Here is a 26,894-nt window from a genome sequence, read left to right as displayed (position 1 = left end):
CTTTATGCAATGTGACAGATGTAGATGTCCTCTTTGTCCTTGTACACTGGTACTAGTATGCTTATTCTCTAGTCATCTGGAATACCCCTTTCTCTCCAAACTGCTACAAGTACCCTCAGGAGCCACTGTTCCTCCATCTTGCCCAATATCTTTATCATATCTGCTGTGACCTCGTTTGAGCCTGCTGCTTTTCCTGACTTCATGTTCCTTAGTGCTTTTCTTACTTTTTCTATGGTGGGCTTCTCTTCTTCTTTCATTGTAGGCTGTGTGTGGGGCAGTACACCTTCTGTGGAGTTTTCTAAATTCAGAAGCTGCTGGAAGTATTCCTTCCTTCTGCCTTTGAAGTCCTGTGGACTGGCGAGCAGATTGTTGCTAGTATCCCTAATAATGGGTGTCTGACTATCTTCTTTATCTTTCTGTCTTTGTCTTGCAACCCAATATAGTGTCTTTGTGCCACCAACTAAGTCAGTTTCCAGAAGCTGGTAGAGTGTCCCTGATGCCCTGTTCTTTGCTACTGCAACTCCTTTCTTAGCTTCTTTGTTAGCCAACCAGTATTCCTTCCTAGCCTGGTACATCTTTTTTATCTCCTATTTTTTTCCTGCAGGTCTTCTTTCTTTTGATGACTTCCTGGACTTCTGCATTTCACCACCAGCTTTTCTTATGCACCTTATTTCCATACTTGGCTCAGCCACATACCTGTTCTGTAGTCCTAACACATTCTGTTTTGAGGAGCTGCCATACTTCTTCAACTACACCTGTTTTCTCCTCTTTTTTGGGGTGATAGAGTCGCGAGCAACTCCTAAAACTGTTATACTTTCTCTCCAGTCAACTTCCAGGTTTTCAGCCTGGTCTCTGATTGCTGAATGAATAAAGTGAAGCTAGATTAGAGGTCTAAGAGGCCCATTTAAGAAAAAAAACGTATCTATTAGAGGTTGTTTTACCTCAAAAGGGTGGAAATCTGGGTAGTGAGTGCAAATAACTTACATCTTATCAACTATCATTGGGCATCCCTGGGACTCAGAAAGTCAATGCTGTAGTGATTTGCTACAAAGCGGGCCATGTTCTGACTTAGACTTTTAATTTAAGACTTCAGGATTGAGAGATCCATGTGAATTTTTTGATAAAATAATGATTAATTTCTACTTTTATATTTGTGTTACTGCCCTTTTTAATTTTTACTAATATCGATGTTTGAGATATATTTTCCTTACTGTTTTATGAGAATAATGCTGAAAGGAATACAAGCTCCCAGTCAAGAATTTAGTGGCTCAGATAAATGGGTGGAGTAAACCTATCTATGCTATCAACTGTAAGAAATTTGTAATATTTCAGCAATTATCTGACTGAATACACTGAGACACAAATGAGTACTAATAAACTAAAAATGCCTTCATGACATCATCAGTAGTTTAGCAAAGATGGGGGAAAGTGGGCAAATACCCCAGGTGCAAAGTGTTAGAGGGCATGGTTGTGAGTTCCTACATCCTTTTATTTGTAAAGAAATGGTGGTGTAAAAAGGCATTTCAGCTGAACATATATATATTTTTTTGCTTGTGCATCTGTAGGAAGTTGATTTTTTACCAGTCAGCATTCTACAGTAAAAGCTGATTTTTTTTTTTTTGGAAGAGCTGAGGGTATGTGAACTTGGCTACTGTAGGAAGCCAATGCACTGTCTTTGTGTACTAAGTGGATGTTCTTCATTTTTTTCTGTCTTCCTTTGAAGAGCTGAGGGGATGGGGGACCATTCTTGGACTGGCACTGGCCACTAGATGAAACAACTATGGCTCTGTCCTTCATTGTGCTTCTACCACAGTCAGAAAATATTTCTACCTGACTCAGTTTCTGAGGGAATATCTCCCAGATTCAAATAAGCCATCATACTACTGTATTTATTCCTTTTTAGACTCTTCATTCAATACCGTACTCCTTTAGGTATGTAGATATCCAAGTATATTATAAGTCTACTGGTACCTTGAGATTCGGTTCCCTCATGAGTGTGAACAGCCTATCAGATAATTGAGTCCCTCCCCCTACCTGACTAAGAACCGAGGTTACTTATTTCCCCAGTCTGAGCCATTTTTAAACTTCCAGTGCTTTAGGGCCCAGTCGGTAGATTTGCCTACAAGCGAGGCATGTAATTCAAACTGAGTGGCAGTTATTTATCAGAATATGTAATGTGACTATATGAAAATTACTATTTTGGCTTAAATTGTCTTTAAGATCTGAGATCGTAGCTTCCACTTCTAGCATAATTTACCTTGTTACACATCAAATGAGTGTTTTGATGTAGCTTATTAATTTAAAACTGAGAACGCTGCTTTGTTGGTTAGACAGGACAGTGTGTCAAGGATTACTGTGTATAACCTTTGGATAGCACTAATTTAATTTGTTTAATGAAACAACAATATTTGATATACCTAAGTCTGCCTTGACACAAATTAATGCATTTTCAGCTTACAAGCAAAGTGATGTATTTGTTCACTAACTGAGCTCAGGCGATGGGCATTTTGAATGCTGTAAAAATTAAGAGGTGGAAATTTTGTGTTTAGCAGAGACTGAACTAATGAATCTTGTGTAGAGACTTAGCTCCTACGTACATAAGCTGTGGTTAAGACAGTGCCGCTTCTATCCATTTCAGGTTCTATCTACCCAATGTTCCCACTGAAAGGCCAACTACATTAGGGGAACTACCAGCTGCTAGCGACTAGGAACAGAAAACAGTACTTCCCTGCTCCACTATTTGTAAAAGCAATAAAAGGTTAATATCTACAAACCTATGGATATTTTCACTGTTACCATGCTGAACTGGGTCCAAAGCACTGGAAATTACACCCGTGCCCCTATAAACTATTATAACTGTACCTAACCTAGTTTACATACAGTCAATCACAATATTGTTACCCAAGGATAAATATGGATATCTACTTACTTTAGCAGTTTATATAACAGCCAGTATAACTATAACTTACATCTAGCTTCTCATAGGGAGGTTACCTACTTTGCAAACTCTGAACAAAGGTACCTTGAGATTCGGTTCATTCCTGCTTTCATCACCTTCGCTTCGCTTGGGCTCTCTTCACGCCCCACCTTGCCCCCAAATTCCACCCGCCCCTGGTATCCCAACATTTATACCTAGCAAACCACTCCCCCTTCTAATTGAATAATCACCAAAGCTCTACTCTAACAGCCCTGCCTACCTCTAGAAGCCAATTGTCAAGTCTCTCTACAGTCTGTTCATAATAACAACTAACCACACTACAACCTGTCACAATGCCAGTAACCAAAGCACTCCTTATTCTTCCTTTACTATCCCTGCTAGCCCTCGCACATATCTTCACAATGTATGAAAATCAGTTCAACCTAGGCTTTCAATATCCCAAATTCCATACCTCCTCCCTACCACTACTGAACAAGCATGACTAATTCTCTACTCCCCTTTCATCCAACTCCTCCACCCAATCAGATCCAATTACACCACCACAAAAACAGAATATTACCACAAACTTTTACTTAAGATACTAAAACTCACAACTAACTTGCATTACAATCTCACAAAGCATGGCAACATCAACCCTAACCCTGGCCCTGTCTCCATTGTTGCACCTAGCTCCTAAACTAATAATCCTACCAACATCACTCTGTCTGATAGACCACACAACTCATTCTTAGCCTGTCATCTAAACATTAGAAGCTTAAATAATAAACGTCACTACCTGCGTGCTCTCTTAGCTCTCCATTCCAGAGACACACTATATCTTACTGAAACTTGGTTAAAACCAACAACTAAAGATACGGAGGTAATACCTCCTGTCTATCAAATATTTAGACATGACAGAGCTTATAGGAAAGGTGATGGGGTCGCTGTTCTCTACAAATCAAACCTAACAGTCACAGCAGATATCCAGCAACCACCCAAGACAGTAATGCTGAAACTCTGATTACTAAACTTCAAATTAATAAAAACAAATGCAGATATATTGTCTGTGTCTACATTCTCCCAGGTAAAAGTTCTAGCACTCTAGAAGATATCCTACAATGGGTATGTAGTAACTACCCTCAAGAAACCATTATTCTTGGAGACTTTAATTTTTACTGGAACTCCTGCTCCTCTGTATCCTCCACTACCCATATTAACCTATATGGGTTTTCACAAGTCATTACTACTCTCACCAGACTTAATAAAGCCAATAACAAAAAAAGGTATCCTAGATTGGATACTTATCAATGGCCTTCCCAAGTTATACAACTTAGGGACTCTGCTTAATGACCTCAGTGAGCACTGCCTCACCTATATAAAACTAAGTTAAAAGTAGACAACTCCCAATTACCCTTCTACAAATCAATAAGATCCAACAAAAACCTTAACCTCACCAACTTCCAAAATGAACTGAAGGCATGCAACTGGTCTCTCCTAAACCTGCTTCCATTGGATGATGCAGTGGAATACTTCAATAACAGATTCTTTGCCATCCTTGAATCCCATGCCCCTACCCACACCATCAGAACCAAATCTAAATCAGCACCATGGCTTTCAAATAAACTAAATCTAAAATCATACTTAGACATAAAGCTTGGGCCACCTAGTGTGCTACAAAAGACACACAACATCAGCTTAGATATAAACAATTAAGAAACAATACCAAAAAATATATTATCCTAGACAAGAAGAACTTCTACTACCATTTGCAACAGAAAAAACATAATAAACATAAAATCTGGACTGGCATAAATAAGCTACTTCTCCCAGGACATACTCCTACTCCCTCCCCTCTAGCCTGTACCCATGATTTGCCAGAAAACATTGCAAATACCTTCAATATTTATTTATTTTACATTTGTTGACCGGGCTAGGCTAGCTGGAGAAATTTCCATTTTCAGTAGCGGCCCGGGGAGAAAAGCTCCACAGAGTGAGATACATACAGCAAATCTCTCATACCAAAATAAAATAATGATAATAATAACAATAATAATAATAATAAATAAATGAGTTAGTAATGCAATAAAAACAAAAAAAAAAAACTAGTAAACCCTTCAATGTAAAACACTACTACTACAGTTAATTCCACACACACACAATACTATCATTGTGACAGAAGAGAAAGAGAAAGAGAAGAAAGAAAAAAAAAAACTATAAGATATAGTAAATAAAAGGGAAGAAAAGTAGGAAGAGTAGAGAAAGAAAGAAAGTAAAAAAAAAATAAAGATAGACTGAAAAGCAAAAAAAGAGATATAGAGGAGAGACAGTAAGTGGTGAGTGTATGAAGATGAAGAGTAGAAGTGTAGAGTAGGAGTAAGAGAGATAGTTATATTTAGTTTATTCACAGAAACTATCCAGGCCCTGGCCAGCCAACTCACTCCCACCTCCTCTAACCTAGATAATGACAAACCTAATGCTCCTCTATCCTATAGCTTTCAACCTGTTGCTACCACTCTTAGCCATTGTCTTATCAAGAAATTAAAGCCTACCACTCTGGCTGCTGACCTCCTCCCAGCAGAATACTTGCAAAAGGCTGCTGACATTATAACCTAGCCAATTTCAATCCTGATAAATAGAACATTATCTGAAGCCTCTGTCCCCTCAATTTGGAAAGTATCCCATGTTATACCTCTACATAAAGGTGGTATCTCCACAGAACTATCTAACTTCAGACCCATTGCCATACTATCTCCACTAGCTAAAATAATGGAAAAATGCATCCATAAACAACTCACGAACCACCTAATACAAGGCAAGCTGCTGTCTGTTTCTCAACATGGCTTTAGACCATTCCACAGCACCACCTCAGCTCTTCTCTCCTTCTCTAATGTCATTAACTACAACCATAATAGCAATCTACTCTCCTCTGCTCTCTTTCTAGATCTATCTAAGGCTTTTGACATGGTTAACCATCAGTTACTCATTCATACCCTGAAAGGTTCCTTCCTAGACTACCACTCTCTCCAATGGTTTCAATCCTATCTATCTGGATTGCCAACAGGCAGTCCTATGGCAAGAAAAGCTATTGTCCTATCTAGCCATCTCATTAGGAGCTCCACTGGGCTCAATACTAGGACCCCTTCTATTCTCCATGTTTATTAATGACATTCACACTGTTATTCCTAAGGCAACATGTATTCTGTATGCAGATGACTCCACATTGATCTGCTCAGCCACCTCACAAGCTGATCTGCTGTGTTAAACCCTGAGTACATTCAATACTGTTGAAAACTGGCTCACTAATTGGCATCTGTTATTAAACCCTAAAAAAAAGCTGTGCCTGTTCATGCCCATTCATAGGTCCAACCCTCCAACCATTACCATAATATCTAACAATGGGACCATTATCTCCCCTGAAGCCTAAACCAAACTGAGTCACAGTAGGCAATAGCCTTACATATGATGCACATGTCAATTAAACCATTAAAACCATAACCAAAAACCTTGGATTTCTTTACAAGCTTAAACCCTTCCTCACTCCTCTTGCCAGAACTGCCATTGCCCACTCTTATCTTCTATCCACTCTCCTTTATGCTGCCACCCCACTCACAGACCTGCTCATTACTGAAATTAACAAACTATCCCACTGCTGCAACCATATAGCTAGATTTGCCACTGGCTCAGCCTATAGGACTCACCATTGTCACAATATAAATCTCTTAGGGTGGCTTTAACTTCCCTCTACAGTTTACCCAGCTCACAATAGCTCATAAAGCTCTCCACCACCCTGATAATATACCAGCACTCAGAAATATTGTCAGCCCATATAGTAATCACAGTAAACTCTGCTCATCCAACAGACTATTTATCCAAACAATCAAGTATAACAACTCAGCTGGCAAAGCCTTATTTTCCAATTTGACTGGCAAAATCTGGAATCAACTCCCGGCCGACCTTACTCTTGAAGCTTCACATACACTATTCAAAGAATATCTCAGAAAGCATTTTAAATCACACTGGCTATGACCTTGCACTAAACCTGACTAGCATCATCTCTGTGTCTCAAAGACTCTAACTCAATTGGATACCGCATGCTAAATGTCTTAATGAACAATTGCATAATTAATGAAGAATTACATAATTCTATCTTCTATCTATTGTCCTACTATGTATAGTGTAAATAACTGATATAAAATGTACTTATACAGTGTGTCTCGTGTATTCTACAAACTCTCTGTTATAACATATCATATATATCAAAGTATTTGTGTGGAGCTTTTCTCCCCAGGCCTCCACTGAAAATGGACATGTATCCAGTCGGACTATCCCAGCCAACAAATGTAAAATAAAATAAAATAAATAATTAAAATAAAATAAATAAATAATCCAAGATTTCATGTCCTTTAGCTATCCATATACTAGGTTAACAAGGCTCTCCTTATACTCAATAGCTTGCCTTTTGCTCTAAAATAATGGCTGAGTCACTTCTTTAGCCATGAAATATTCATGCTATTTGGCCTCCTATTTCTTTGCAAAACCAGTGACATAACTATAGAATCACCCACACTAGGGACCTAAATCTACATAAAAAAATAAACAAAAAGAATTGGGGGTGAGTCCTAACTCAGTGTGTATCCCCAGTTTATGGAAAACATTACCACCACAAGTCAAAATACTGCTTTGGCTGCCTTTAAGGCTGGTCTTGATGATTCATAGGTTCGTAGGCAGTTACTATGTAGCATTTACAAGCCTAGCCATGTTATTCCCAAGTATCCAAATTTGTTCTGTTTCTGGGTAGTTTCCAAAACAAATTTATGAACAGAGTGAGTTTGTGATCAACATCAGCTCCCCCCTGTCCATGAGGAACATGGGTACCACCCTAGGGGTGAATTTACAGTCTCCCATCCAATTATCTAGGTTGCTTTTGAATAGGGTCAGTGAGAAGCAGCGGTCTCTGGGCTGACATATCTGTCTCTCCAGCATAATCCATAAATGTCACAAACTAGGTAAATACCCCTAGACCAAGTGACTCTTGAGTTATTTGACTTGCAGATCTGTAACATTTCCATTATAGCAGGGTTGGAGATTGCCCTATAGGCCCGGCACAAGTCACTTCAAAGCAGCATATAAGATACTGAGTAAAGTGACAGGGCTTTCAGCCTGTCCCCTTCAGTCATGCTTTAGAGTCTCTGTATTTCCTTAGTGAGAAACCTCTGAGGTCTTTCCAGCTACTGCAGGTGCCTGGTGAGTTACATGCAAAAGGGTGTATTATACTGTATTAGTGGTCTAATGAGGGCTGAGTGCAGTGGAGTTATAATGTTCCTTGACCTGGATGCTATGACCTTGCTTATTAGGTGCACTACACAGAAGGTTGTCCTTATCACTGTGGAAACTTGGTGTTCAAAGTTCACATTACTATCAACCTGTGTTCCCAAGTCTTGTACAACTGGGTTGGAACTCAGGGGGTGCTGTCCATATTGTACTTTGCAGGGAATTCCATTTTGCCAAAGGGAATAATAATCCATTTTTTTGCATTTAGTTTTAGACCATGGCTTTGGCACCAGTCATTTCTTTGTGTTAGCCCTTCTTCTAATATGTTGACATCCTTGGGGGACTCTATGATTGCTCCCAATCTGCAATCATCAGTAAACTTGGTGAATCAGTGAATGTGGTGAATTAAAGGCCATTTCCTTTAGCCTGGACTTCTGAGAAATAGATGCCAAACAGTAGGGGGCCCAGCAGAAACCCCGTTGGTACTCCACTAGTGATGGGCCTACTGGTGTAGGCAGAGTCACCAGTTTTGACAGAGTATACTCTGTCAGTGAGCCAATTAGCTACCTATCTAGTATTGTAAAGGTTAATCCCTATCTGGGAGTGTTTCTCAATGATGAGTCACCAATTTTGACAGAGTATGCTCTACCAGTGAGCCAATTGTCTACCCATCTAGTAATGTAAATGTCAACCCCTATCTGTGAGAGTTTCTCAATAATGCCAGAGTGGGGATTTGCACTGAAAGCTTTGACAAGTCTGAGATAGTCTGTGTGCAATGTCTTACCTTTGTCCATGGCTTTGTTGACATCCTCAAAGATGTCTAACAGGTTTAATAAGTATAATCTACCCCTAATGAACCAGGACTGGGTTGGTTCCAGTATTTGGAGGTCTCTTATGCCCATCTTGATAAGGTCCATGTTAATTATGTCCATGGCCTTGCAAAAGAGACTGGTTAGACTTATGGTTCTGTAAATCCTAGGATCAGTTGATGGCCACCCTTTGTGCAGGAGGATTACTGATGCTGTTCTCCATTATGCAGGATATGTAGACATATATTAATACCATGGTATTGTGTATGAGCCTGTTCAGTTTGGGAGGAAAGCAGTATTAGTAGATACAGTTCGGCAAAAACTTTTGGGCATGTCTACTAAAAGGTGCATTTTGCTTGAGATTTTATTGTCCCCATGAACATTTACCTGGTATTGTTCCTATGCTTCTATAATAACATCAGTTTATATTTAGAGAAAAAAGGTCTGTTTTTGAGATCGTTACATTTAATAGAAAACAGTCACACAAACATGCAATATATGAGAAAACTGTACTTTCATGCTTACCTGTATGGTTCATGTGTGAAGTACTGGCAACGGATGTCATCAGTGCATTCTTTCTGGCATTCTTGGTAGTTTGCGACAGTAGTTGATTTATAATTATAATCCCCATAAAAGTAAACATTCTTGTATATAGCTGGAAAACATTCTGTAAAACAGAGATAATTTTGCATTAAGTTGCATAAAGTCTTTACAAGATTTGAAATCATACCTCTCAGCTTGCCCCTGATTTTCAAGGACACTCCTGATATTGACTCAGCTTTTACTTCTGTCCCTCTTAATCCCACCTAAAACTGATTACTTTTGGAGAAAATGTGGTGAATTACAATGAATAAATAATGGCAAAAATTAGAGTTGTAGATTTCTTTTAATTTAGAAAAGTTATATTAATTCATGTTCTGTTATTATGTCAATATCTCAAAGTTAATAGTACTAATATTTTAAAAAGTGTCTCCGACTATCCCTGATTATTTCCAAATTTGTCCCTAAATCCATTGAGATTTGTCCTGATTCATTTGAGGGCCATGTTTGAAATGACCTGAAGTTTATTATCTTTAAACTTATTTAAGTACAGTAGAACTTTGTTACATCAGTGTCAGTAGTGTTTCCTACACTTGAAGCCATAACAGAAAAAATGAAGCCACCTGCTAAGAAACCTTGCAAAAACAAATAAAAACTCTACATGTTTTACATTTGTGTTCAGGTGATTAGTGTGCAGTCTTCATTTGGCAAAAATTTTATGAAAGATATACTGTTTATATAGCTACATTTTAAACCAGGACAACCAGCTGGGCACTTCCATATAGTAGCACAATAACAAGTAAAAAAACAACAAAACAGCAATGAATAAATCAGCTTGGATAAAAGCAACAGGGGTTAAATATTCTAGTATCTATAAATATATTAATTTAGTATTTATTTATTCTTTGTTAGATGGGTTATTCCCACTAGTTTTGTAGCCTCTTTTCATTGGAGACTCAAGCTAGAATTCATACTACTAAGGGAAATTTGGCTATGGCATTGAGGAATTTTCTTACTCCATTATGGTAAACGCAATGAGTACCCTCAATGATTGTATGTGCTCATATTAATCCTAGCACAGTGGTGGCTGGGAGGACATTACTCTCCATGAAAACTGGAAGTGAGGGAGCAGAAATGAATGCCATTTCAAGAGATGTTGTGGTGATAGATTTGGAGATTCTGTTTCAACAGAATCTATTTGCAGAATCAAATAAGAATGACACAGAAGAGTGTGTCATTACAACCCTTCAATAAATAGGGTTCCAGGATGATATTTTGAGTGGGATGATAAATCAAAGTGAACATGAGAATGACGGTGAAGTGTTGTGAGGTGATATAATGAAGAAGATAAGGGAGGAGGAGACAACAGAAATTGTGAAGAAGAAGAATTGTAAAAGAAGAAGACATATGCTGAGACAGTAACCAGCACATTGAAAGAGAAGAAAGATGACTAAAGAACTTAAATTAAAAAAAAAAAATAATAGCGAGACTGTAAAATAAACATGAAGTGGCACTAAGGTATGCGGTATGGGACAATTTTATTTTACCTCTGGGCATTATAATTCAAGAAGTAAGAGCATTTATTCCTACAAACAAATAAACATTTTGTGACATTATTTTTGAGACTGTGCAAAGCATAGAGAACTTCATTAGTGAACTGAAAATAAGAAAATCAATAGAATGAATATGCAATAAAGACTGCTTTTAGAGAAATGACAGAAAATGTTTGCATATATATATATATATATATATATATATATATATATTATTATTATTATTAAAATATCAAAGTTTAAAAAAAAGGTACTTAACAGCAAACTATTTTGCTGAAAGTAAATATTACCTAAAGTCCCTAATGCTGAAAATTAGCTGTTGATGCCAAAAATGTTGAACACAACATTTTACAGCACTTAACAGCAATTCCACCCCTGCCATAACTCCCTAACTAGTACACCTAACATCCCATTTATGCAGGGGGGCAAGCGCCCTTGCATCCCCCAACTATATATTCCAACTCCGAGATTAGACTACATTGAGGAAGGGGATGTATTTCCCTTACCGCACTGTACCATGATCCCTGTACATAATCAAATGTTCATATTTGCGAATGCACAGTACATTCACATATGTAATGTTTGATAATGTAGCTTGCACACATATGAACTATTTGAACATCTGTAGTTCAAACAGTTCATAGGCGTACAATGCTATGTCGACATTGTAATAGTAAACCAAATATATATATATATATATATATATATATATATATATATACATATATATATATATATATATATATATATATATATATATATATAAAATTTCATACTAAGATAGAAAGGCAGACTTTCAAAAGACACTTGAAGGTAATTTGTAAAGAAGTGTTGGACATTGCAAAAGTCTATGGGTTTACAGACTGGGAGATGGGACAGCAATGTCATTTTGAAAATGGAAAATAATTATTTTTTTTATTATATTTTACATTTGTAGACCGGGCTAGTCTGGCTGGATATATGTCCATTTTCAGCAGATGCCCGAGGAGAAAAGCTCCACTAATATATACTAGTAAATGGCATAAAACAACAAATTATAAGAAGCTACAGAACTATTTACAAGTAGCATAGCAACAGTAAGGAATCAATTTAACAGAAAAAAATACCATGAGGGTCCCTAACCATACAGTCTGAGTGATGCAGGAATTTGGATGCAGAAATAAAAAATAAACAAACACTAGAGTCTATACAATATTTACAGTATTAACAAATATGATGATCATTTTGTGCATGAGCAAATAGTTATAAGACCCAGAATTACACAGTAAGAAGTAACAAACAAGGTTTAGATAGTAGATGAGATGACAGGATAGAGTAATATATCAAGTACAGAGAGAAAGAGACAGATGTAGGAATAGTAATGTCCAAGTAGATGCCAGGTGAGCTACACATGAGGAGAAGTAGTATTGAGAGATACAAGTAGAAGAAATGGGTGTATAACAGTAGGGAATTGAGAGAACTTTACTGGAAGAGAAGTATAATATATAAGTTGGATGCTGGGGTCAGTCGGGATTTGAGCAAGGGCAAAGCCAGTGAGTTTTGAAATGGTCCTTTAAATGTTTCTTGAAAAGGTGAGATGAGACTAAAGTAGTTAGTTCTGAGGGAATTTATTCCAGTATGAGCCAACAACATTTGTGAACAAGGAGTCACCAGGGTTATTGTTAGATTTGAGAGTTTTTACTAGCAGTTTGTTAGCTGAGCGAAGGGAAGTAAGATTCCTTTAAGGGGCTACAAGGTTGTTCAGTATGGGTGTATTAGTGGGGTAGTAGAGAATTTTATGGGTGATAACTAATTGATGTAGAAGAATAAGATTTTGAAGTTCAAGCCAGCCAAGGTTTTTGAGATTAACACAATGATGGGTATGAAATGGGGAACCTGTGGCAAACCTAGCAATGCTATGGTAGGATGTGGCTAGTTTATGAAGGTTAGATTTTAAAAGGTTGATAAAAGATGGAGAGGCATACAATAATGTAGAGATGAGATGAGTTTGGGCTAGAGACACCCTGGTAGTAGAAAGGGCTTAAGTCTGTAGGGCACCACCCTATCTTTTATTAACTGCTTTGATGGGGAATCAAAGTTTAGTTGATTATCTATTGTAAACCCTAGCAGTTTAGTGGAACAATCATAATGATAGTGCCATTGTAAGAGGAGAAAGGGACAGACTTAAGGGTTGGAGAAAAAAGTAATAATTTGTTTTTTTTTTGGGGATTGAGGAGGAGACAGATTTGTTGAAACCAGTTTTCTACTGCTGTAAAGACTTTTTGGGTGGAAGAATGGAGTTCAGCTGGAGATGCAGCAGTACGGATGAGTGTTGAATCATCTGCATACTGAATGCATGAGGATGTTGGGAGGGAAATAGACAGGTTATTTATAAATATGGAAAAGAGAAGGGGACCTAGGATGGATCCTTGGGGGACTCCGATTGTGACCGGGAGCAGAGAGGATAGATGGTTGTCCCAAAGGACTGATTGTTTTCTATCTTTCAAATAGGAGTTAAACCAGCGTGCAACCCAGAGAAGTCAGAGAGAGTTTCAAAGTGTCCAGCAGAAGGTGGTGGTTGACCATATCAAAGGCTTTAGAGAGGTAATAAAGCAGAGGAGAATAGGTTTTTTGTTGATGGAGTCTGTAAAAGAGAAGAGCATTAAGGTCTAAAACCATGTTGGGTGTCTGCCAGATTATTATGTAGAAGATGATGTGGTGTATGCAACGTTCCATAATTTTAGATAGCGGTGATAGTAAGGCTATAGGGCAGAAATTAGAAAGTTCATTAGTGTTTCCACCTTTGTGCAGTGGAATGATATGGGAAACTTTTCAGAGGGAAGGAATAGTAGATTCGGTTATAGTTCTGTTCTGAAAATAAGATATTTTATACATATATATATATATATATATATATATATATATATATATATATATTTATATATATATATATATATATATATATATATATATATATATATATATATGTATATATATATATATATATATATATATATATATATATATATATGTATATATATATATATATATATGTGTATATATATATATATATATATATATATATATATATATATATAGATATATAGATAGATAGATAGATATATATATATGCATATATATATATATATATATACTTATAGTGTTATAAATGTTGAAGGGAAGCAAGGCTTAGTAAAGGATTGGGTACAAATAAGAACATGTTATTTATGTGGAAAAGAGGGGCACATTGTGAACAATTGTGAAAAGAGAAGGTGCTATATTTGTGAAAAAAATGGGACATGGGACAAAAACTTATGAGTTAGAATGCAATAAATCTAAGCTAAAAGGATATTTAGCAATAGGTTGTAAAGAAATGGAAAAAGAAAATGAAAACAAAATTAAACAAAGACACTAAGCAGGAAAATAAAAATATAAGGTAAAACAAAAAGAAGAAATAATAGTGACAAAAGAGAAGGAAGTTAGTGAAAAATAATCAGATAAAGGTATTTAAGAAGTGATGAAGAATATATAAATTGGACCATGGTTAAAAAGAAAACCTCTACAGGTAAAATAGTTAAAAAGTAGAAAAGAAAAATTAAGGGCATAAATGTAAAAGATAGAAAAAAGGGAATGGATAAAAAGACAAAAGAAGGGGGAATAAATAGTACTTGATAAATTAAAAACAGAGGCAGGAATAACCTAAATATATTGTTATTAAATGTAAATAGTTTAATAAATGTAGCAAAGAGAACAGGAATAAAAGAATGGTGTAAGAACTGTGATGCAAATATAACTGTATTGAAAGAAATAAGGTTTATAACTAAAGTAGAAATATTACAGACAGAAAATGTACCGAGCAGACATATAATATGGAATATAGGAAACTAACTTTGTTTTGTGATGGCAATTTTATGCAGGAGAACAAGTAAGATATTGGACAAGCTTTTAGTTAGACTGGGTAGAGTAACTGTTCTGAATATTACATGTCAAAAAAGTCTATAGAATTATAACAATATATACTTATGTAATGGTGAAAGAAAGATAAAGCTTATTTCAAAAATGTTAGACTATGTAATAATGAATATGAATATAATAATTACTGGAGATTTCAACTGTGAAGAAAAAGGCAAAAGGTATACAAAAAAAAAGGAAGTATTAAAATACAAAAGTTATTTTTAAAAAATAAAAAGATGATCATATAAAATAAATGTTTACAATGAATTTTGATTATTTTATAATATCAGAAGATAAATATAAAATAAGAAGTAGCATTGACAGTATTTTCAGATCACCTAGCAATATGGATACAGATAAAAAAAAATAAAGAATGCATTAAGATAGAAAAAGGAATAAAACAAATAAATTAAGAAGAATGGAATACAGAAGGCAAGAGAGAAGGTATAACTACTCAGTTATGGAAAGAACATTTAATGATGATACCATTTTACAAAAATTGGACTGAGTGGTGGATAGTATCTAAGAAGTAGTATAAAGATAGTAATTTATGTTGAGAAACAAAAGAAAGAGAAAGAGGAATATGTAGTTACGGATGATAAGAGTTTATGAAACACAAGAACATAAAATATAATTCTATAAAAAAGAAATATATAAAAAATAAAAAAATAAAAGTTTATTATTGAAACAAAGATATGTATTACAAGGAAAAAGAAGTGGTATCAGCATATTTAGGAAAACAGTGAAAGAGAAAAATAGTGTAATAAGACATGAAGAATAAAAATGGAGAAATCAAGAAAAACATGCACAAATTATGGAACCAGTAATTAAAATAATGCATAAAAGGAAGGTAAGGAGAGACATCCAAAAGGACTGGTGAGTTAAAAAATATACAGATGTAATGAATAGTGAATTGGAAAAGAATATAACTATAGATGAGTTAGACAAAGTAATTAAGTAAGTTAACACAGATTCAGTGGCAGGTCAAGATGGGGTTATTTATGATGTATAAAAATTAACAGATGGGCAATAACCTATCTTGTAAAAACTTTTCATGAATGGATTGAGGAGGGTTTTAAGTATAAAGAAATCTTCCCTGGAATTTTAAAATTCTTATGAAAAAAGGACATAAAGAAGAAATAAAAAAATGGAGAACAATATTATTATTATATAATACTAATTATAAGATATTTTTGAAGATTATACAGAAGAGGATGGAAGGTAAATAGAAAATATATTAGAAGAAAATGTATTCAGTAGTAACACAAAAGGTTGTCTATAACTTTTAATGATTATAATGGAAATAGTTGATGATGTTATGAAGAAAGGAGGAAGTAAAATCAATGATAGGTGATGCTAATAAAGCTTTTGACACAATAGAACATGACATTTTATGGGAATCTAAGGGTAGTTAGAATCTTAGTAAAAAATAGAAGAAAATGAATGCCTACTTATAAAAATAATAAGCTGAGAATATTAATTAATGCAGTATTAAGAAAATAAATAGAAATGAATAATGGAATTAGGCAATGCTTTCCAATGAGTATTATTCTGTTTGTTTTAATTATGAACTTAATTAGTGAAATAAAGGGTAAAATTAAAAAGGCAGAATAGGTAATAAAAATTGTGTACACATTCTGGTCATAATGACAGATGTAGATGATATAGTTGTAACAAAGGATTTACTTTGGATGGAACATGCAATTAAATATTTAACAGAATTATTAAAAGGAATGGGGAAGACCCTTAATAAAGAAACAAAAATCAAGAGTTAGGAAGTAAAAATAAATAGCAGGTATACAGTTTACTTTAACTGAAATAATGGTGTTAGGAATAGAATTTGGCAATCAGATAATAATGAAAAGACAATGGGTACATCTAATAAGAAGCATAAACAAATTACATTTATTGTTAAAAAATGTAAATTGTTATAAAAAAGAAAGCAAACTTAATCCCCCGGATTCATGAAGCTTGGCACAAGGCTGGTGTAAGGCCTGCACCAGCCATGTGGCGTATATATGGTGTAGTAGCGCCGTATGCATATTAATGAAGGTGCGCTGCCACCACATCCACGTGCATAGGACACGTGCGCGAGTGCATGGGGCATTACTAAGCTGTGCCTGGAGGCGTGTCAATGTCGGCTGGCGATGAGCAACCTAAACTGCTGAATATTATAGCCTGCCTGCAATAGTAATCACACCTATCAGTGTCCGTGGATAATGAAATGTATGCAAAGCATGCAAGACAGTTCCCGGCCACACAAAATGGAGAACCAAACAGAAATGCACGCGACACAATATGAGTTTCCATCCATGGAACAAATTATATTTAAAATCGTGTGTCCGTAATGTACTGCACTGTCAGTAGTTATACCCAGTGGAAGTGAAGCGCATCATGTCAGCGCGCTGCCAATACACACGTCTAGCCCCAAGGGCATGGTCACCAGCAGTCCCACAGTGGTAGTGATAGTACAAAGCTGGGCAGTTGTGGCTATATAACAACCATAAAGAAACCTGACAGTCCAAATTCTATACCAAACACACACAAACATATGTATATTAAAATGTGCTATACACATTAACAGGAACGTAACCGGCACATACACATAGGATGCTATATGCGGAACTGGGATATGCAAAAGCAGAACCCATGCATGCAAATGCAATACGCAACAACCCCTGTATAGCACATAACCCGCACCCATGTCCGAATGTCCACCAAATCCAGCTACCAGCCTTGCGCAGCCGTACACCTACACATAGAGAGTATTCCCCATATGTAGTAGGAAGTATCGTCCTAGGCAGTGTCAGGATTGCAAATATGTATCCCACGTTTGTAAACATCCCATCACAGTTACGTAAATCCAAATGCCCGCGCGTTCATGTTTTGGCAAAATGTGTGTACATCCCGCATGGGATAAGTAACCTGTTGAAACCCCAGAGTTGTTTACACGCCATGGTGTCCAGTACTGTACACATCTGGACAAAACATGTATATGTAGTCATGGTACTGTTCAGTGTCTACACAGACATGCAAAACATACTACGCAGGATGGAACAGCTGTCCACCATGCAGGTCTCCCCACTAGGGTTGCAACCTGTTCAGATGCCAAAGATGGGACATCCCTTGTAGAAATGTGAGAATTTTCAGGATAAAACATGCCCCCGGCCAGTGCAAAGGACAGAATTACACTTGTTTGCCAAGATAAAAGCTTATGTCATAGCATGTGAATAGCTTATGCTAACCCAAATAATAGTTATGCGTTTCAGATACAAAATACCTGTATCAAGCAGCTATTAAAGAAAATAAGAAATATACCTGTGTCTTAAAATCACAGGACACTTGCCATGTCTTAGTTGTCATCGCAGGACACAACTGTCCAAAGTGGGACTTCCCCTCGCAAAAAGGAAGAGGTGGTAACCCTACTCCCCAATGAATTATCGACAGTATATATTCAACCCAATCACATACCGACACCACCACTCAACCTATTACAGCAACAAAATCTGGACAAAGCCTAAAATGACAGATGGACAAATTTGGATAGATGTAAGTACTGCTCTCACAAACTTCGAAAGTTCACAGTATAATAGTATGTACATTAGCATGAAATGTTGTGAAGGATGTGGGGTAGTCCCCGAGTATTACAGAGGTCCGTACATTCTTACTGTAACAAACCTTCACATATGTTTACTGTACTACTGCATACCTGTAGTTAATTCATAGCTAAGTCATGTCCAAAATAATGATCCTCGTATGAACGAATACAGGAAATCGTCAAATGTGAATGTGAACACCACTCACCCTGGATAATGTATTGTAACCACCCCCACCCATATTATGTATTGCCAACATTATAAGCTGCTGACAGGTGCCCAAACACCTGTGTCTGTAAACACAGATAAAATGTTTAAAATGGACAAACTCTGTCCATGTGCTTTGTCTGACATTTGAACATGGTCAGGTCAGTTCCGTTCACCAGGCGGACAAGCCTAAACCCAGATCACCACATGAACACACTGACAATTAAAGACTTGTATGTGTCAGGACTATAAGCCTTGGGGTTCTGAATATCCCTGCAGTGATGAAATATGCAGCTTGTGTCCAGAGCAGTAGGGAATAGGGAATGTGTAATATGTAGTACCGCATTTTTCTCAGCAGGAGAATGGATGCCTGTGTCGTACGTGAAGCGGTGAGGCATATGCTAATGTAGCTATGTACTATGGGTATGCATATAAATGAGTCAGAACACCAAGCGTATAGTGGTTACAGCATCCAGCCAACGTGAATGCAGTCCCGGTTCAACTACGACTACAGCACATATAATGTTAAAATGTAATGAATGCATCTGTGCTGTACAGACATTTAAATATGTAAAGGTGAACGTGTGTTTCACGTATGTCCATTAACCGGATTACAGATATTTTACTGGTACTGTCACAAGTAATAAAGCCCACGTAAGCACAAAGACTTAGTAAACATATTTAACCCACAATAAGGATATGCATGTGCGTCTGCGCGTAACCCACAATAAGGAAATGCAAGTGCGCCTGTGCGTGTGTAATCCACTCACAGCATAACAAATGAATGCTGGTTTCTACCTGTAATGTCTATATATGGATATATACATTTGTGTATAGATATATATATATCCACAGACTTAAACTAAATAAATATATGAAATAAAGAATGTACAGACATATATATATATATATATATATAAAACTAAATAAATATATGAACTAAAGAATGTACAGATATATATATATATATATATATATATATATATATATATATATATATATATATATATAAAAACTAAATAAATATATGAAATAAAGAATGTACAGACATATATATATATATATATATATATAGATATATATATATATATATATATATATATATATATACACACACACACACACACACACACACACACACACACACATATATATATATATATATATATATATATATATATATATATACACTCAAACACATACAACATCAATTGATATATACCTAACAAACATATAAACAAATGTCCTCGTAGATATAACGAATGTACATAAATAGGTTACACCATAGCTAGTATGGATACACCTAACAGACATGCAATTAAGGTAAATACACTGCTGCTCTCAAAACTACTGCCCGGAAAGTATCAGTGTGCCAGATCTACAAGTCCTACTCTTTAAACATGGATATAGGTGTCCTTTGCAGGACTCCAAAAATAGTGAATCTATAAACGCACTGTCCTGTAATGATTGCTGCAAAGAAGTGTCATCTGCAACTACAATATAGCTGTACATGCAACAGTAGCTTGTGCAAGTGTAATAACACATGGGTTGACAGAATGTAAGACATATGTACCAACATGCGGAGAGTGGATAGTGCTTAGAAGTGTCGTCATACTTTATTATCGCTCACATTAAATATGTGTTATGACTACTGTGGAGGGGTGTCAGGTCTGGGAATCATGGGTATGCAATAATAGGCCTTGATGCCTAGGTGTTGGTTGGCACAGATTTATGAGGTCCGCCCCATGGGAGTGCTTAATATACCTATGTGGGTATAGCAGACGCCTCTAACTTCCTAAAATGAAGAACCCATCTACTGGATATCGTGTAAACTATTGGGGGAAGATGTAGGGAGTTATATTAGTGTTGTGTAAGTGATTATCATGGACGTACATGCGTACGAATAAGATGGTAACCATACCTCTCAATCAGAATAAGACATCTGAACAAAGGCATTTTAAAATAAGTACAAATAGGGATTATCTCAAATATTCCTCTTACAAAGTCAGAACGTTGATAGAATAATGGATCAGTCAATAGTATGAATGTTTTGAGGGTTATTAATTGTAAACAACAAATGTCTGTCATTATTGTCTAACCCCACAGTCCCAAATGACTTCCCACTAAATTACCAGAAAGGCACAATATTATTAAAAAAGGAACAAAATCAGACGTCTAAGTTTGGAACATTTACCCAAAATGTGTACAGTTGAGAGGTATGAAGGTAACCCTGACCTAAATAAATGTACAGAACTAGTGCGATTAGATGGACAGGTGTGAAGAAAGATGTGATGATAAATGACAAAACATGTATAAGTCAAAAGCATGTACCTCGACAAATCTGGATGAATACTAATGTCCTGTGATAGTCAATGTGGAAGGTTAATAGAAACAACATAAATGTGTGCCTCAGGGTGCTATGCAGTGTCCCCGATACAGTGTTCAGTCTCCCACACACGCATGTGAGTTCTGCCACTGACGGAAAGCGCAAATACCGGCGAACACATAAGGTAGATGATAGCAGAATATGTTTTGATCAGCACCTGTTGGCTTTTGTGAAGAACATAACACTCTGGGCGGGTGTGTCCTACAAAAGGAATGTAATGGCATCCGGCCTGTGATTTCTCCATATATTGTGTGTAGTGGTGTAATAAAATGACATATCTTGTATCAGAAACAGATACATGTTATAGGAATCAGTATCATCGACTATACCACTACAAGACAAATCTGAAGGTATGAAAAGTGCTGAAGTAGTCAGTTTAGTATTGACCGCAGGTATGTGTGGACTTGTCAAATGTCACAGCTATACATATAGTTCCTATAGGGCTGTCACCTCTACAAATGATGAAAGTGGGAGGTGCTCTGTAGAAATGACAGACGTAGCAGGTCAAAACATACCTACAGCCATGCTTACTCCACAAATAGACATATTAGCACACATCAAAGCTTAGGCCAGGATTCACGAAGCTTTGGTCGGTGTACGAGTAGAGTAAGAGTAGAGCAAGGTAAGATGTCCGATGAGCTATTTAGCAATATCCTGTAGGGGCGTGTAACACAGCCCCTCAAATGAACGTTGCACGGACAATGTTAGGACATGCAAATTACCCCATTTGAAGGTGAAAGCTATGCAAATGATGTAAACTATGCGATACATGAAACAGTAAGCTGTCCGTGCAAGAGTAGAGGTATGTGCAGAAATGTACATGGATGTTAACCGAGTAACGTTCTGCAAGTAGCTAAACGGAGCAATGTCATCTGCAAATAAGGATGGTTTAGTTGAAGAAGCATGCCAATGGCCAAATATAAGGCCAGTGGCATGTATTCCCATTGGAAATTAATAAAACTCTAGTTGTCCTCCCCCGATCTCCGGTGTTTAAGTGTAGCGCAGCTGCGTGAGTACGCGCTGTGCATACAAAACAAGACAAATATGTAAAATATACATACAAAATGTAATGTCAGTTAAAAGTTATTACGTCATGCAGGTGAATGGCAAGCTGAAGACAACATGGCTACTGAGTAGTGGTTGCTATGTGTGGAAGCGCACACTCAGAGATGTAACCAAGCATTAGTAGGCAATCCTATGCAATTGAGGCTGAGGATAGTGAAGCACAATTTGTCATGCCATATGGGCCAAGCCTCTACAGTGTAAGAGTAGGATAAGGGGACTATCAACGTAGAAAATAGGTGACATCATGAGTGTGTATGTATAAAACACTGTCATCTTATTGGAGCAGTGTGTCACATGTCTGCTGTCAGTGACTCATCAGTGGAAGAGGCGTGTTATGATTTATCCTAGGTAAAGTCAGTAAACTGACAATGTACACCATGGATATCACTGAAGTTCCTTGCAAACCTGGTGAAGTGTGTTTGCGCCCGTGCAAGCCTGTAAGCCCGAGTAAGCATGTGTGCATGTGTCTCAGCCCGTGTGCGCGACTTGAAGAACAAGTAAGCTACTGTAAGATTGATGAAGCCCGTGTAATGTTGTGTAAGCCAGTGTAAGTGTTTGTACGCATGTATCATCCTGCGTGCGCACGTGGAAGCGGATATGAACTTCACTGTGCTCCTATGCGCGGCACCACTCACTGTGGACACAAACAGTGAAAAGGAAGGTAAACAAATAGCAGTAAGGTAACCAAGGAGAACTACCACAGCTAGCAGGTGAAAACAATCAGACTGAGTATATTACACAGCCAGTACAGTAGGCCAGCACAGCACATACAACTCTACAAACAGTAGTCCACCATGTTTTTATCAGACACACTGCAACACTGTAGTATACTAAGAGAAGTGCAAACTGTAAAAGCTTAACTGAGACAACATAATGTTAGGGGCTGCCATTGCTATTATACGTCAACATATGCAACATGTGGAGGGTTGTGCCAATGTGAATGCTGCTCAGCATCACATAGTGAGTAGACGGAGAGGAGTGTGCAGGCACAGGGTAACCTACCAGGGGCTACATGAGCTGGAGATAGTAGAGCGCTATAGAGTGGACAGAGACCTCCTGCAGAAGAATGTGGATCTGTGCAGGCCATGTCTCACACACAGAACCAACAGAGGGAAACCTATCCCAGTGGAAACCAATGTATGTGTTGCCCTAAGGATACCAGCAACAGGTACCTTCCAGAGATCAACTGGTGATACGATGTGAATTTTACAAACATCAGCATCCAGGGTACTGCACCAGTTCATGAATGCCATGTCAGCACATGTCAGTGATGATGTATATATCCCCAAATCCCGTAAGGTATTGGGCAGCAATATGAGTCGTTTACACACAATAGTGGAATATCCTAAGTACTGTGTGCAATACACTGCACGCACATATGCCTCAAAGCACCAGCCAGTGAGTGTGGTAGGGCCTACATCATCCACAATGGCTTCCCCTCCATGAAGTGGCGGTTTGTGTGTGATGGTCAGCCTGTAATAATGAATGTGTGTGCTGGATGCCCTGGAAGCTGCAATGCTTCCGATATGTGGCATCTGACGCAGCTGTACAAAACATTTGGCAATGGGGACAACCCTCATGGTCACCTAGTGGGGGATGCCGGATGTGCAGTTCAACTGTGGCTGATGACACACATCAGAAATGCACACACACATGAACAGAAATGCCATAATGAGGCACACGCACATACAGAAACCTTACTCTAGCATGTGTTTGTGTCGCTCAAGTCACAGTTCTGGTGCCTAGACACATCTGGTGGAGCATTACCGCACTTGTCAACTACATGTATCAGACTTGTCTGTGGCCTAGGTCATCTGTGTCTCACACACACACACACACACACACACACACACACACACACACACACACACACACACACACACACACACACACACACACACACACACACATGACAGTTTATATACATAGTGTGAGTGACTGTTTATGTATGTGTAATACTGCAGAACAGTTCAAACACAGCAAAGTATGTCAATAATGGACATTCATCATAGTTGTACAACCACCTTGGAGGATATGCATGCAGAACTCTCATTGCATATGTGATACAGTGATGTGCTTCACAATACCATTGTAAATGCAAATATCAAATGACAAATGACAAATGACATAGCACATATCTATATGTACACATTGTTACCCATTATACATATTGGGGTGTAACACCTATGTGTTACTGTTGGTAAAGTATGTGTAGTAAATGTGGATAACTGACTCTGTTTAGCCTTATAGGTGTACAGCATGGGTTGGATAACATGTATCTGTCTGTATGATACCCTTGTGTAGACTAACTGTGTCATGTGCGGAATGCATTCTAGGCCACAGTATGAATTCCCAGATGTGGACAGGAATATCCCTATTGTCTTTGCTTGTAACTAACATGGCTACATGTCAAACAGTAAAGGTCCCAGCAATGTGTGGCGGTCAATACCAGTGCAAACTGGTATAGTATAGTACATGTAGGATCCACATGCTACTGTGTGTCCTACATGTGTGGGTCAGTTGTGAAGATATCATATAACAATTGGTCATTCAGACTGTTGAGGTTGTGTCTACTACCATAATGCAAAACTATGACAGATAGTAACAGTATCACCCACAGCACCATGTAAAACAATAGCAATCACACATGTGTAGACAAGTACAACAATATGTGTAGTATAATGCATACTGGCCACCAATAGAAAGTATGACGTGTTAACAGTGTGAAATGCAGGGCATGTCACCATTCCAATGTGTCCACTATACATGTAGATGCAGACAGTGCACCTTCACCATGTTCACATATAGATACATGTAAATCTGTACTACACACATCACACACGTACAGCACACTCTGTAACAAATGCTGCCAATACTACACACGTCAGTCAATTGGCACATGGATGGATAATACATCTTCAGAATTAACAGTGCTGTACACTATACTACATTGATGATCATAGCTGGAATGTATCATGCCTTCTTACATATACCTAGAAGGAAATCACACTTTGTGTTAACAACATTGCAACATTATTACAGTGCTATGAAGCCACCCTGTGCATCAGCACCATGTTAGTCTGTACCTGCATCAATGTTACACATTACAAGAGGTGGCACAGGTGTCATCATATGCACAGGGTATGTAGTTTCTTTTCCAGAGCCTGTTAGTGAACCAGCCAATCAACATGTATGCATTTGTGTATGTGTGAGGGACAACAGGTTTTGCATGGCCCAATGTTGATGCAATGTGTGTGTGTGTGTGTGTGTGTGTGTGTGTGTGTGTGTGTATGTGTTATCCCTAGCTGTTTGTTTTATGTGTGTCTCTGCATGTACACTGTTTCAGCATGTGTTAGCCATATACTGGAGGTTGTGGGACAGTCACAGACTGTACCTGCCAGGCTGTACAGATCGCCATTCCTGGCCATGGACACCCCTCCATGCATTCAACAATAGTCCAGTCCTGCACCTGGTAATGTATACAAATACATACATGGGATCTGTATCACAACCTGTGGATAAATGGGTGTCAGTAATGATAACCTGATTTGCATAGTATTGCCATGTAATACATAGGTATATTTTATTTATTTTTTATTTTATTTTACATTTGTTGACCGGGCTAGTCTAGCTGGATATATTTCCATTTTCAGTAGAGGCCCGGGGAGAAAAGCTCCACATAGAACATAACAATGAGACATATTAATTATAAGCACAAAGGAAAAATAAGACAACATTAGTAATAAAACATATTAAATTGGTAATACAAACTTTGAGATAAAACTGAAATTAAGAAAAATAAGGCACATTATATTAGAAGTCCTAACTAGAGATAGGACAGTATCCAGGCATTTTACTAATTTCAAACAGGCTATGCCATAAGGCTACTACTATAATAAGAAAAATATGCAAGAGGGTGGAGAAAACGGTGGAAAAAAAAAGTAACAAAGAAGAGAGGGAAGAGACAGAAGTCAATAAATGAGAGAAAAGAATGACAAGCAAGAGGATATGGGAGAGGATTAGAGAAATGGGTCAGAGCAAAGAGTGACTTCAAGAGAATGGAAGAGGAAAAGGAAGGTAGTAGGCACAAGGTAGGGTTAAAGGTCAGAAGGGGGGCAAGAAAAGTTAGTCAGGTGTACTACATGAACAAAGCCAGTGATTTTGGAAGTAAAGTTTGATTTGTTGTTTGAAGATGGGTAAGGATGTGATTTGAGTTATATCCCTAGGTAGTAAATTCCATATTCGGCCTACGGTATTAGTGAATAAAGAGTCACCAGCTAGGTTGTGAGCTTTTATGGGTTTGGTCAAGAGTTTAGAAGAGGAAGGGAGGTAAGATTGTTATAAGGGGTAAAAGGTGTGATAGAATAGGGTGTTATCAGGAAGGTACAAAATTTTGTGGGCAATAATAAGTTGTGTGGGTGTCAGACAGTTTTGTAATTCTAGCCAGCCCAGATGTTTCAAATTAAGGCAGTGATGGTTTCTGAAGGGGTTGCCAGTGGCGAAGCGGGCAATGCTATTATAACAAGTTGCTAGTTTGTTTAGGTTAGATTTCTTGAGGTTAGTGAAGATAGGAGAGGCATAGAAGAGTGGATATAAGATGGGAGTGGGCAATAGTAG

This window comes from Protopterus annectens, chromosome 2.part1 (assembly GCF_019279795.1).
Source record: "Protopterus annectens isolate FY-2018-M chromosome 2.part1, PAN1.0, whole genome shotgun sequence".
Taxonomy (NCBI): domain Eukaryota; kingdom Metazoa; phylum Chordata; order Ceratodontiformes; family Protopteridae; genus Protopterus; species Protopterus annectens.
This window is presented reverse-complemented; position numbering follows the sequence as displayed.